This window comes from Aptenodytes patagonicus, chromosome 3 (assembly GCF_965638725.1).
Source record: "Aptenodytes patagonicus chromosome 3, bAptPat1.pri.cur, whole genome shotgun sequence".
Taxonomy (NCBI): domain Eukaryota; kingdom Metazoa; phylum Chordata; class Aves; order Sphenisciformes; family Spheniscidae; genus Aptenodytes; species Aptenodytes patagonicus.
The window spans coordinates 113,958,485-113,971,782 of NC_134951.1; the positions used below are offsets into that span (position 1 = coordinate 113,958,485).

Sequence of the window (13,298 nt, forward strand, 5' to 3'; positions counted from 1 at the left end):
GATCGTCCGCGGAAGAAGACTTCTCCCTGCGAGCGACTTCCCGAGGTCCTCTTTATTATGTTGTAAAACTGCAAGTGTATGCAGGACTGTAAAACCCCGCTAAGCAAACAGCAAAGTTCTCGCCCTGAAAAGCTTAAAGCCAAAGGCACGAGTGGAGGACAATGCGCTACAAGGCAGAGCAAACACGGCGGCAGCTTCATCTTTGTTAAGAGGACAAAAAAAAAAAAAAAAAAAAAAAAGAAAGAAGGTTTAATGTCATGGGAGACATGAGTAAAACCTGGGGGAAAAAATAGGCAAAATATACAAGCGAACGGGCGGATTGTGGATGCGCGAGGGGGAGAGGAAAGGGAAGCGAAACTAAAAGGAGGGTTTATGTTCCAAATTTGGTTTTTTGAGGGGGTGTTTTGGGGGGAAACGGAAACTTTTCCCAGCCGGCGAGGATGCTCGGGGCGGGATAGGGAGCCTGGAAGCCGCTCGCAGCCCGCACCGCCCCGTCGGCCCCGGGGTGGCGGCGGTGCCGCAGGCACCGCCGCCACCCCGGGGCCGACGGGGCGGTGCGGGGAGGCGGTACCGGCGACGGGGGTGGTGGTGGAAGGGTTGTTCCCGGTTGCCATGGGGAGGCGGGGAGGGCGGTGCCGCCGCCGCCGCTGCGCAGGGAGCAGCTGCTCCCTGACACATCCCCCCGCTGCCATATTGTGTCCGCGCTGCCGGCCGCACGGCTTCATGACCGCGGTGAGTGGAGCCGGCGCTGCCCGCCCGCCCCCTCCCCCCCCCCCATCCCCACGCCTGTTTTTGTTGCTTTTCCCCTTTTTTTTTGGTTTAGTTTTGGGGGTTTTCGGAGGTTTGGGGGTTGGGGTTTTTTTTGTTTTGTTTTTAGCGCTCTGGAAGGGTTTCGTGGGGGACTGGGAAAGCGCGGGGAGCGGGGCGGCGGGTCCCGCTGGTGCTGGGGGGGTGGCTGGTGCCCCCCCCTCGGGGATGTTGCGCCCCACGCGTGGAGGCGGAGAAGCGACACCCCCCCCCCTCCCCCCGCGTGGGGACAACGCGCGGCGGTGGCGCTTCCTCTTCTACCGGTCTCGATGCCGATGCGTGGGGAGGGGGCTGCGCAGGGTGCGTGGGGACCCCTCCACGGGGCGGCCGTGCCGGGAGCGGGGCCACCCGCTCCCCCCCGCCCCCCCCCCCCCCAACCCCGCAGCTCCTCCTCCCGGCGCGGCTCCGCGGAACTTCCGTCTGTCCGTCCGTCCGCGGGTTTTACGCGGATGACCTCCCACGGCATCGCAGGCCCGCGCTTCTTACGCGCTTCCAATGGGGGGTGGGGGGTGGGTAGAGACGGGGTCCGCCCGGGGCAGGGACCCGGCAGCGCGGCCCCGCCGTGCCCCTCGCCTCCGGGTCACCGCAATAAACCCCTCAAGCGGTTTATTTAACTAAATAAACACCCTTTGGGCGTTATTCCGGTGCGCCCCGTTGTCCCAAAATCGGTGGGAAACCCCCACGGCTGTGCAAAGTCTCTGCGGTTTGCAGAGGTGAGGGGGGAGCAGCAGACGCGTTACGGGGGTCCCGCATTTTGGGGTAAAACACTGGAAACGGCTCATGAGGTGCTCGAGGCACGGCTGGGATTCTGCACGTGGCCCTTCGGAGTTTTCCGGCTTTTTGGGGGGTTTTTGGTGGAGTTGGGCAGTGAATTACGGTGGTGGCTGAGGAGCAGCATCTTACTGCCCGCCTGGCCTACTCCTGCCCAGACACACAAACGCCCCTGGTCTCCCAGTTTATGTGGGAGCGGAAACTGGCTTTTGTTCGTGAAGATTTGGATTCTGACAAGGCCCAAAACAAAGAGTAAAGAGGACAAAGAGTAAAACCAGAAAATAAGGAATAACCTTGAGCGGGACCCAGTAAACTCCCCTCCCCGCCTTGGTGCCTGCCTAGGGATGGACATTATATACAAAATGTAAAGTTAAAAATGCTGAATTACGTTGGACTTGAATGCTGTGAAGGTAACTTGATTAGGTTTGTGGCTAACCTGTGAAATCAAGATAATTTTATATATAATATACTACATATATATACACACACACTCCAAATCTTATTATTGGTGGACTTGCATTTAGGTGGACTTCGGTAACAGTTGGGTTGTCATATATTGACACGTGAATCATTTAACTTCTGTTGTGTTTCTTGGTTTGGGGTCTTTTTTCCCTCCTAGAAGTCTGGTGTGATGCTATATCTATGCAAGAAAAATTAAGCTGGCGTTATGTCAGAAAACTGGAACTAGTTTGCAGTTGTTCTGGTTTTTTTTTTTCTTGGCAGGTGCCAACTCACGTTTCCCAAGCTCTGCAGAAGGTAGCTGGACACATCAGCTCTGAACTGAAAGCTATATAGTAGCAATTAACACGGCACAGAGCTTGAGATAATGAACTTAGCAGAGTGCCAGGGTGTGTTATTTCTGAGCTCGGCCGCATGCTGCCGCAGCGGTTCGGCTTCTGCTGGGGGCTCACTTGTGTCCAGCTGCGTGACTTGAGTTTTGTAGAAATAGGGGGAAGATGGTAATTCTCACTTTGTACGTTTGAGTTGCCTAAAATACATATAGGACTTTTCTGTGCTCTTAGTCTTTTTTTTTTTTTTCCCCAAATGCCCTCTAAACTGAGCGGTGCCGCTGTACACGGAGTTTACGCTTGCAGAGGGTGGTGGAGGTGCTGCGTTGGCTCTAGCTGCGGCACTGCCCTGGGGAGCAGGGGGCTGGAGGGAGCTGGAGGCACCAACCCCGTATTGCTTCAGGCGTGCGGCCCTGAGTGCTCTCCGGGACCCTGCTGGAATAAAACTCGGTTGATGTCTTCGTTGTCAGCGTCTTGACCAGAGGATGAAGTTGTGACCCCTTTGGGTGCTGCCACCGAGGCTGTACCGAAGGAGCTCCGCAGGGACTGCTCAGCCCAGAAGTAAGATTTTTTTTTTTTTATCCAAAAGGGACACCAACCAAGGAGCGTGCTGCCCCAACAGCTCCAACTGCCACAGGTTTTCTGCTTGAGGAGCCTTCCCGCGTCCTCTGGGGAGCTCGGGATGGAAGGTGCCAGCATTGCCAGCAGCTATCTCAGTGTCAGGACATGCCAGTCCAGTAAGTAACGGAGCAGATACAGGGATGTGTAATGGTCCTGTCGGACTAGAAAAAAGGACTGCCTGGCAAGCGACTGTAGTGCCTGGGAAAGAAGACAGAGGCTTAGGGGCACGTCAAGCTCATTTTTACTATCTTTATTAACCATAGGCCCTGCCCGCTCAATGCAGTCAGCTTGAAAACCTGACACGTTGAGCAAGGCCAAACTCTTGGTGAACGAGATAGTTTAGCGCCTGAAGATGCTGTGTATGGATTTAATTTAAACTGATGAGAAAGCGATGCAGTTCTTGCATGGAAACATTGGTTCCCATAAAAACAGTGGAAGTTTTGATGCTGGCTTCACTAGGGTTGTAATTTCACCTTCCTCCCCCGTCATCGTTCCTTGGCTTCTCGTTGTTGGGGTTAAAAGGAGCTGGTGTTTATGGGAGGAAATATCCCAGGCACTCAGAAGATTTTTTCCAAATACAAGTTCGTGTTACCTTATCAGAACGAGCCAGACAGCGGGATTATAGTTGGCGGGGTGACAGAAAGTAGGAGTGTTGGGAGGAGTGACCGTGTGCCCACAGCCACCGCTGCTGTGCATCTCTTAGGCCGTTCCCTTCAAGGGGGTAGTCTTACTGCACTGCCGCGGTGCAAAATGAGCTGTCTTAAATACAGCTTTCCTTTCCTGGCTGTAAATCAATGGAAAACAGCCTTTAGTCCCCATAAGTAAAGGCTGTCAGCGGTACGGATGCATACTCACTACCTTTTAGCACAGGTGTAAATTCTGTCCGTTTTATTCCATTTGGCTCCTTGAGGTTTCTTTTTATGGCTTTTGCTGTTCCCCCCCTCCCGTTAATGAGGTGTATTGTGTATAAGCTCGTATATAGGATGTCACTGCATTGACTGTAACTTTTTTGAGGGAAGTAGATGGAGGCAGCGAGTGCCTCATCCTAGCGCGTGTGCCTCGCCGCTCGACAACTGAAATGGTGTTGGGCAACTTCCTGCGCCGAGATGCTGCTGTCAGCGGCACTTGGTGACTCACGTCAGCACGGGGCTTCGTCTCTCAACAAGTGCGCGCTTGCAGACTGCAAACCTCGTCCGCATCCCAGCGCAGCAACTGATGGTTTGGGTGCTTGTGGCGTGGCTCTTCCCAGATCCAGCAGCTTCCTTGGCTCCCAGAGAAAACACCCACAAGTAAAACAAGAAAACCCTGAGATGCTGCTTCACTTTTTTTCTGGCTGGACCTTTGTGTGTGATATGTTTATTAGTTCCCTGTCATATTACACGTGCCTTCTGACTTACTGCACGCTGTGTGATGATGAACTCTCCATCCCATCCTCACCATGCTGGGTAAAAGCACACAGTGATGCTCTGGGGTACTTGCAAAGTACAATTTAAGTCAGCAAGTGGCAGACGGGCTCGCCCATGTTTCGGTAATAAATTACGTCATACGGAAGAAGTGCTGTCTGATGCCAGTCAGTGTCTTTATGACCCCTGGTACTCTGCCTCCTCCCTGTAAAACGCTGCGGAAGCATGAGGGTTGGGGCACACTCGCTTTTGGAGAGTGCTGCTGGGTGCTCCTCGGTGCCGAGGGCCCGGAGGTCTGTGCGGTTTGCAACTGGGAAGACTAGCTGTTGTGTCTGGGGTAGAAATACCCGTGTTACCGAACGGTTGCTCATGTACCAGGACCATTTAAAGAGAAGCCTGGAATTTGTGCAGATAAGAAGATTTATATCAAAAGTCAACGATGTGGATTTTGACTTTTTTTTTTTTCTCCTAGTGTGTTCAAATTTTTTTCTGTTATGTTCCAACTAGACTTAGAGCTCCCTACTTTTTCCTCAAAGATTAAGATATGTTAGGAACTCCATTAAATTGGCTACTGCTGCTGCAGAAATCACCCCCACCCCTGCTCTTCTGCACCCTCTGTAAGGATTAGATTATGAGTTGGGAATGTTTTCACCCAGTTTTACCCGCTGGCAGAAAATCCTAATACGATTTCCTCAGGTCAGCAGTACCCGTGTACGTTGGCTGCCTTGCAAGGTGGCAGCTGTGGACTAAGGTGGCTGATGCCACTTCTCTGAACTTGCTGATGGGAGGGGTTTGAAATGCAGGGCTGGGCTGAGATCAGGTCTACAGCCTCCAGCTGCAGCGCTTACAGCCGTGTGCGGGCCTTTGCCTACGGCCAGCAACAAACCTGGTCTCTGCCTTACAGCCACACACACCTCGATGTGCCTTTGAACGGCACCACTGGGTACCTTTGACTTTATCGGCGTGACCGCGTTTTCCATCTATTAAGTGCTGGATGGGTGGTATGCGGGTGATGCTGCTCGATCCTCGTGTTATTTTGCTTATGCATCTGGGTGTCCCACCAGTGTGTGTCGTACAAATTGCCATCGCGTTTTTATTGTGGACTTCGTGATGTGTGACTGGATGTATTCCCAAAGCCCCTCTCTTGGAGCAGCTTATCTTGATACCATGCTCAGGCTTTGTTTCTTCTCTCAGATTATTTTCAGTGCGTTCCTATCTTGCAGTTTGTAGCTACTTTTAGTTTCCCAGTTCACGTGCAGTCCCCTGCTTGCTTCCTTTTTAACATTCTCACTGGATTGCATTATGCTTAGATTTGGGGCAAGTATATGGTCGCCTAAAAGCTAATTACTGGATGTGGAGAGAGCTCAGCAGCTGGAAAACTTGCACAAAGTAGAACTGAGTGAGCGGGAGCTGGGAAGCTTGCTGCCAAGCAGCAGCAATCGCTCATCCCTCATCCTCTGGTCTGTGAGGACCATCACCAGACCGGTTATCAGCCAGTTTGGTTTAGGGATGTTGAGTGGTCAAAAGTATGAGCTAGTATGCTTTTGGGCTTTTGACCATGCCATATGAGAAGTGTCAGATGGCATCTTGTACTTCGACAGCTTAGTTTTGCTAGCATGGGTGCCTTTCTTCTGTGTTTAGAGAAACTTGTGTCTTCTGTAGCCTTCCGTCTGAAGGTGTACCTCAACATACAGACCCTGTATGATTAAACTGGGCCATTTTTCTATACGAGAAACCTACTTGGTCCAGCTGTTCCAGTGTGGGGTCACCGTATAGAAGAAAAGATAATTTTGTGCCACAACCATTATGAGCAGAGGGATTATTCTGATATGAAGTAATTTTGAAACAGAAAGCCAAGTTCAACAGTTCTGGAGTAAAATTAAGAGCAAGTTGGCCGGGGCGGTCAGCATGTTGAAGAGCATCGCTTTGCCGTGCCTGGGGCTCTGGAGGAAAACTTGCGCTTGGGGAGCAGGACATGGGAAACAGCAATTGGTGACAGCTTCACGATCACGAAGTTGTGCTGGTAACGTGGCGGTGGCTTTGTGGTACGGCTCCGATGATGCTTTTAAATGAAATCTTGCGTAAGGGTCACTTGGGGTGAAGCTTCAAATTGTTGGCTTTCAGCTGAAAATCGGGAGTTCTGGTACTTTAAGGCTGAAGAAGGCAGAAAAGCTGGATGGAAAAGATAGCATTATGTTTTCTAATGTTGGTAAATTGGTACTGCCACCAGCTGAAATGTAGCTATATTCACTTCTATTTCAAGAGGATGGTAGAGAAACACGTGGAAGGGTTACCCTGGAAAGGAAATTAGCATCAGAATTATTTTGCAAGGCATTTGCTCAAATGGCTCACTTGTGAACATATCAATGGCTTACATTTTTTTGCATTTTGGTCCATTTAGCAAGCAGTGTACTGAATTTAAGGAACATGACCCGAAGGCATCTTTTGAAAAGCTACTTTTGAAAAGCTACTATTGGCAGTAAAGCATTTATCTTAAAAGTACTGCCCCCCCCCCCCCGCTTTCTGTAACACCAAGGGGTTTTCTTAATAGTTTAGATTTCACTGCTGGTTTTTTTTATCACTTCCCAATCTCTCTGTTATACTCAGACTGTTTTCATGTGCATGTTTTGAATCTGAGGCACAGGGAACCCCATCCAACAGTGACTGCAGCCTTTGGAAAGGCTTCACGATTGCAAAGTCTCTGCAGGCAGCGCTGGAATAAATGGCCCAGAGACTCTGGGCTGTGCACAGGGTCTGGATTGGAGTCTGGGCATGTCTGAGTTTACCTATCGTTTTCGTTTCAGATATTTACTTCAATCACAAACCCACTTGTGTGTGTGTATATGTGTACTTAATAAAAAAACGAAAACTTTTTTCATACGAGTTAGATTTCAGATGAAATCTCTTTCTCTCACTCCCTGCCCTTCCCCGGGCTATGATAAGGGTTTATTCACTTACCTTTTTAAATTTTGCAGTATTTCTTAACTTTTCCTAATATTGGACCTTTTCACTGGGTTTTGTTACTGCGTTTTGTTTTTTTTTCCTTGCCTTTAATTAGATCACAGAGTGAGGGAGAATATTGACATTAAAGGGGCATTGGAAGTATTTCAGCAAATACCTGGAAAACTTCTCTCCTCCTTTGAGCCCTCCGATGCCAAGGTTAAAAAGAAACCCTGGAGCTTGCGGCTTGTTCGGTCCTTTGGTTGTTTTTTTTTTTTCAGACTGGCTTTGAGAAGCCGATAACCACCTTTCTAACGGGTATTTTTAATTCCCCCCCCGCTTTGCAAGCCAAGAGGAGCAGGAAGGGCCCTGACTGCCACGGGTGCTGCCCTGGGGGAGCATCTCTGGGTGCCTTTTGTCACGGGGGGTGCAGCTGCCCGTTCTTCTCCTCTGCAGACAACGGGTCCCAGCTCGCTGAAATCTATGGCCGAGAGGCGGTTTTGTCCCTGGGAGACCGTAATGCCTTTAGTTGTCTTGGATACGTGACATCATATAGTGTTGTAATCAAATATAGGCCTTTTGCAGGGCTGAGGCGGGGGGGGGGTGTTCAGGCTGACCTCCAGCCTGCCGAGCCGCCCGTGTGAGGTGGGCAGGGGATGGAGCAGGGCAGCCCGAGACAAAGGAGATGAGGGAGGGGGGGAAGGTTAAATTAATGGGGGGGAAAATGGTCTGGTGTCATGCTTTTAATGCTCCCGGTCAAGCGGATGTCGTGCTTTTTGTCGATGGGTTTTCACTAGTTGTGCCAAGATTTTTTTTGTTGCTCTTCCCTCTAACGGGCGAAAACTTGAAGCTGGTCCTGTGCTGTCTTGAAAGTTTATTGTAAACTTGTGTAGGTGAGTGGTGACAGTCATTTATTTGTGTAATTCTTGTGCTGTTTTAGCAACACGATACCTACATTGATGTATTTAAGTCAGGACAATCCCTGGTGTCGATATGCTTCCTGTAAATGCAAGGGAATATGAAAAATCAATAGAAGAGTTTGCATGCAAGAGTTGCTTGCGTGCAAAGGCACATACCAATCTTTTAAAATATTCTCTCAGAGCGTGTAGATGTTAGTACAAAAGTTGTGTGTAAAGTACACAAATTGCCCCAGCTCTATCACTAAGGCTGCATGCCCTGAGCTTGTCGCAGAGAGCGTGGCTGCAGAGCTGCTTTCATTAATGTAAGTGTGATATAGCTAAAAATCTCTTCTCCTGGATTAAAATCATATTCCTCTCCTCAGACTTAGACAATGCATGGTAAGATTTTTTTATTTTTTTTTTTAATTTTTATTTTTTAAATCTGGAGGGAAATTACTGCACTGTTAGCAGGTTCCAGGTCTTCCTGCTACTAGCAGAGGTGACCTAGTTGCTACAGAAATAAATAGGTACGTTAGTTGTAGAGAAGGTTGTCCTAACCTGGGGCACTGATGTTGTGCGGATGCCAAACGGCACCTTTCATCTGACGCCACTGGAGAGTGAAGAAGGGTCAAGCAGCAGCAGCAGCTCTGCTCACATGCTAACAAGGTCTATGGCGTCTTTTAACGAAAAGGCTGAATTCTTTCTCGTCGGGTCGACGAGTCCAGCCGTGGTGGCCGTAGTACTAAAATGACAGCTGTGCACCGTTACCTGCAACACTGCTGGTTTTGGAGAAGGTCACCTTTGGTGGGATGGAGGTATCTACTGTGGCTTTGCCCACTGGACCTGGACTCTGCTGGAGCTGAGACTTCTTCAGGAAGGGCTGCTGCAAAAAAAGCGTGCTTCCCTGCTTGCCTGAGGATATGCCCAAGCGGACTCCCAGTTTTGTTAAAGCAGCTTTGTCTTCATAACATACTCATGCATTAAAATACTTGTTTCTGTGGCAGAACACAGTGGTGCTCAAGGCCTTCCGTCAAAATGAAGGCATAGCTGGGATGTGTATGGGGGCGTGCAAACCTGGTTTAACCCCAGATGTGCTCCACTAGGCTGAGGACCTTCCAGCCCCCATAACCTTTCCCAAACTTAGCTCTACAGTGAGTTTGAAAGAAGACTGCAAAAATTCTCTTGTCTCACGATGTTGAATCTCCTCCGATCTGTTAGGGCTTCTCTGAACCTGACTGCCACCTGAATACACCTGCAGCCTTCATCAGCCCCTTCGGACCTGGGCTGTGCTGTCTGGGTAGCGAGTGGCCTGGAAGAGCAGGACTTCACTGGGCTTTGGGTGCTGGACTGGTGTTTATTATTTCCATGTGCTCCTGAGCGATGCTAAAATCACAAGACAGCTGGACAGAAGGTCGTCTCTCTTGCCCTAACTTTTATTTGAGCAACCTCAGTTGACTTTGCAGCCTTTGAATCATCTTACCCTAGAATCATAGTCCTCTGTATATAATTAACATGCAAAATAGTTGTTGTGGTTTAACCCCAGCTGGCAACTAAGCCCCACACAGCCGCTTGCTCGCTCCCCCCTGGTGGGATGGGGGAGAGAATCGGAAGGGTAAAAGTGAGAAAACTTGTGGGTTGAGATAAAGACAGTTTAATAGGTAAAGCAAAAGCCCCACATGCAAGCAAAGGAAAAACAAGGAATTCATTCACTGCTTCCCATGGGCAGGCAGGTGTTCAGCCATCTCCAGGAAAGCAGGGCTCCATCACGCATAACAGTTACTTGGGAAGACAAACACCATCACTCCGAACGTCCCCCCCCTTCCTTCTTCTTCCCCCAGCTTTATATGCTGAGCATGACGTCATATGGTGTGGGATATCCCTTTGGTCAGTTGGGGTCAGCTGTCCCAGCTGTGTCCCCTCCCAACTTCTTGTGCACCCCCAGCCTGCTCCCTGGTGGGGTGGTGTGAGAAGCAGAAAAGGCCTTGACTCTGTGTAAGCGCTGCTCAGCAACAACGAAAACATCCCTGTGTTATCAACACTGTTTCCAGCACAAATCCAAAACATAGCCCCATTCTAGCTGCTATGAAGAAAATTAACTCTACCCCAGCCAAAATCAGCACATTCTTCACCCCTTACTCCATACCATTGACGTCATGCTCAGGTCCCACACTATCCAATACATCCTCATTAACCCCCACCCCCCTTCCCATCCTTTGATATAATACACAGATATCATTCCCTTAGTCTACGGACCACCCCTGTAAAACGTCCACAAAAAGTCCACTGAGTTCATTTAGTCCATGACTTTGGGCTCCATCTGTTCTGGTGGTCACTCAGGCCAGGAGAGGTGGTGTGTTGCATGGAGTTATTGGGCACCAAAGCCAGCTCAGGTCAGGTCACTGCTGCACTTGCACTGCTTCTGTTAAGGCTTTTCCTCCATTGGTTCAGGTGGTTCCTGCTATAGTAATTCCTACAACATGCAACTGAAATCATGGGTTACAACAATTTAAAGGTATTTCCATTACAATCTTCACCCCGGGTCCCTTTGGGCCAGGTTATGGGGTTTAACATTGCAATGACCTCCTCCCCTTGCCCCTGCTCCATCTCGGACTTACCCACAGACTGCAGTCCCTTAGGGGAGTACCTGCTCCAAGTGGAGCCTTATCTATGAGCCACAGTCTCTCCAGGGGTACACCTGCTGTGGCATAGACTTATCCACAGCCACAGTTGCGTTGAGGAGCATCTGTTCCAGCATGGCCTTCTCTATGGGCCACAATGCCTTCAGAGATACACCTGCTCCACTGTGGCCGTACCCACAGCCACAGTCCCTTCAGGAGCGACCCTGCTCCACCATGGCCTTGCCCATGGCTGCAGTCCCTCCAGGGCTGTACCTGCTCTGTCATGGGCTTATCCATGGCCACACGCTTTGAGGTGCTCCAGCATGACCTCATGCACAGCCACTGATGCTTCAAGGTGTACCTGCTGCAGCATGGACTTATCCACAGACACAGATGCTTTGAGGTGTACCTTCTCCAGGGTGGACTTATCCTTGGGCCACAATCCCTTCAGAGATATACCTGCTGTGGCACAGACATGACCACGGCCACAGACGCTTAGAGATGTAGCTGCTCTGGTGTGGACTTATCCACGGCCACAGACGCTTTGGGATGTCCTGCTCCCGTGTGGACTCATCCACAGGTCACAGTCCCTTTGACTCGAGTTCACACTGGAGTTCCAGCCTGTCCAGTACAGCAGCACAGAAACAGCAGCGATGCCCTGGCCATCTGCCAGCCAGAAGTGGCTTCAGCATGCAACAGTCCAACACCACGCACCATCTCTCCTGCCCTGAAGGACTGTTAGGACAGATGGAACCCAAAGTCATGGACTAAATGAACTCAACGGACATTTTAGAAGGATGACCCATAGACTAAGGGGATGATGTCTGTGTGTATATAGCAAAAGACAGGAAAAGTGGTGGTGATTAATTGGAATGTATTGGAAAGCGTAGGACCTGCACATGACATAGATGGTATAGAATAAGGTGTGGATATTGTCCTGGTTTCAGCTGGGACAGAGTTAATTTTCTTCCTGGTAGCTGGTACAGTGCTGTGTTTTGGATTTGGTATGAGAACAATGCTGATAACCGATGTTTTAGTTGTTGCTAAGCAGTGCTTACACTAGTCAAGGACTTTTCAGCTTCTCATGCCCTGCCAGCAAGAAGGGGCACAGCCAGGACAGCTGACCCAAACTGGCCAAAGGGATATTCTATACCATGTGACATCATGCTCAGTATATAAACCAGGGGGAATTGGCTGCGGGGTGGTGACCGCTGCTCAGGGAACTGGCTGGGCATCGGTCAGCGAGTGGTGAGCAGTTGCATCACTTATTTTTCCTGGGTTTTGTTCCTCTCTTTCTCTCTTTTGTTGTTTTCCTTTTCATTACTATTATTATTATTATTATTATTATTATTTATTTATTTATTTATTTATTTATTTATTTTATTTCAATTATTAAACTGTTCTTATCTCAACCCACGAGTTTTCTTACTTTTGCTCTTCCAATTCTCTCCCCCATCCCACCGGGGAGGGAGGGTGGGCGAGTGGCTGTGTGGTGCTTAGTTGCCAGCTGGGGTTAAACCGCGACAACAGTGCGCACCTCTGCTGCAGTACTTTGTATTTGAGGAGTAGATGTTTTGGTTGGCTTTTCTTTTGAAGGTGCTTACAGGAGATAGGTGCTTGAGTTCCTTAGGGTTTGGATGCGTGATGTTCTTAGGCTTTGAATACTTAGTCTTTCAGTTGCAAGTGTTAATACTAATTAACAGCAGTGTGCTGTGTTACTGTGTACTTATTGGTGGGGCAAAGCACATGGGACAGAGCGTAAACTGTTGCACATTTTTTAGAGGTGCGCTTAAAGCACGTTATTTCTGCATTTGCACGGCTGGAGTTGCCTTCCGGCTCTGCCTGCGGGGCTGGGGCTGTCCTCGTGGGAATTGCAGCAAGTCTCTGGGCATTCAGCGCGCCAGCCGGAGAGGTCGGTTAAATGGTTGCCATCTGCCATCCTCCTTCGGTAAGAAGTGGCTCCGGGAGAGCCGGAGGAGAGGGACAGGGAGCGCGTCTCAGCAGCTGAGCAGGTGCGTGTCATTTGGAGATGGTTTTCTTGCAAGGCTTTTGCTGCCCCTGCAGTAGCTGAAGAGGCGGGGAAGGTGGCAGCAAGGGAATAAAGGAGTGGAAGATAAATTTCACTGAGTGGCCTTGCACTGCTCATGTGCGCTCTTAACCTTGCCTTTCTGCTAGGTTTCCCTCTCCCCTCCCTCCCTGTTTCACATCGGTGCTGCTAATTCAGCTTGGCTGGGAGCACTGTGGAGAGCAAGTCCTAGTGGCTACCTCTAACCTTGTTTGCATTGACCCTTCTAGCCGGTAACAGTGAGAAAGAAACATTAGGAAAAAATCTGAGGGTCCAAGCGTATACGGTTTTATCACGACATCTGCACTGGAGAGCTTCTTTGTGCTCTTTTCTTCTCACAGTCTGCTCTCCTTGCTCTTGCTGTGGCTCTCCCGCTGGGTCATCCC

The 13,298-nt window shown here is 49.8% G+C and overlaps 1 protein-coding gene across 3 annotated transcripts in view; it reads left to right on the forward strand.

Moving 5' to 3' along the window:
- Nucleotides 1-669: 669 nt before the first annotated feature.
- FOXN2 (forkhead box N2) overlaps nt 670-13,298 on the forward strand; it is a 38,003-nt gene continuing 25,374 nt past the window's right edge. For 2 of the 3 annotated variants that reach the window (XM_076334741.1, XM_076334744.1), the window contains exon 1: nt 670-732. The gene's annotated coding sequence lies outside the window, so the exon portion shown is untranslated. Of the gene's footprint in view, nt 733-2,955; nt 3,104-13,298 lie in introns of all 3 variants that reach the window. The other variant, XM_076334743.1, reaches the window with a different exon arrangement.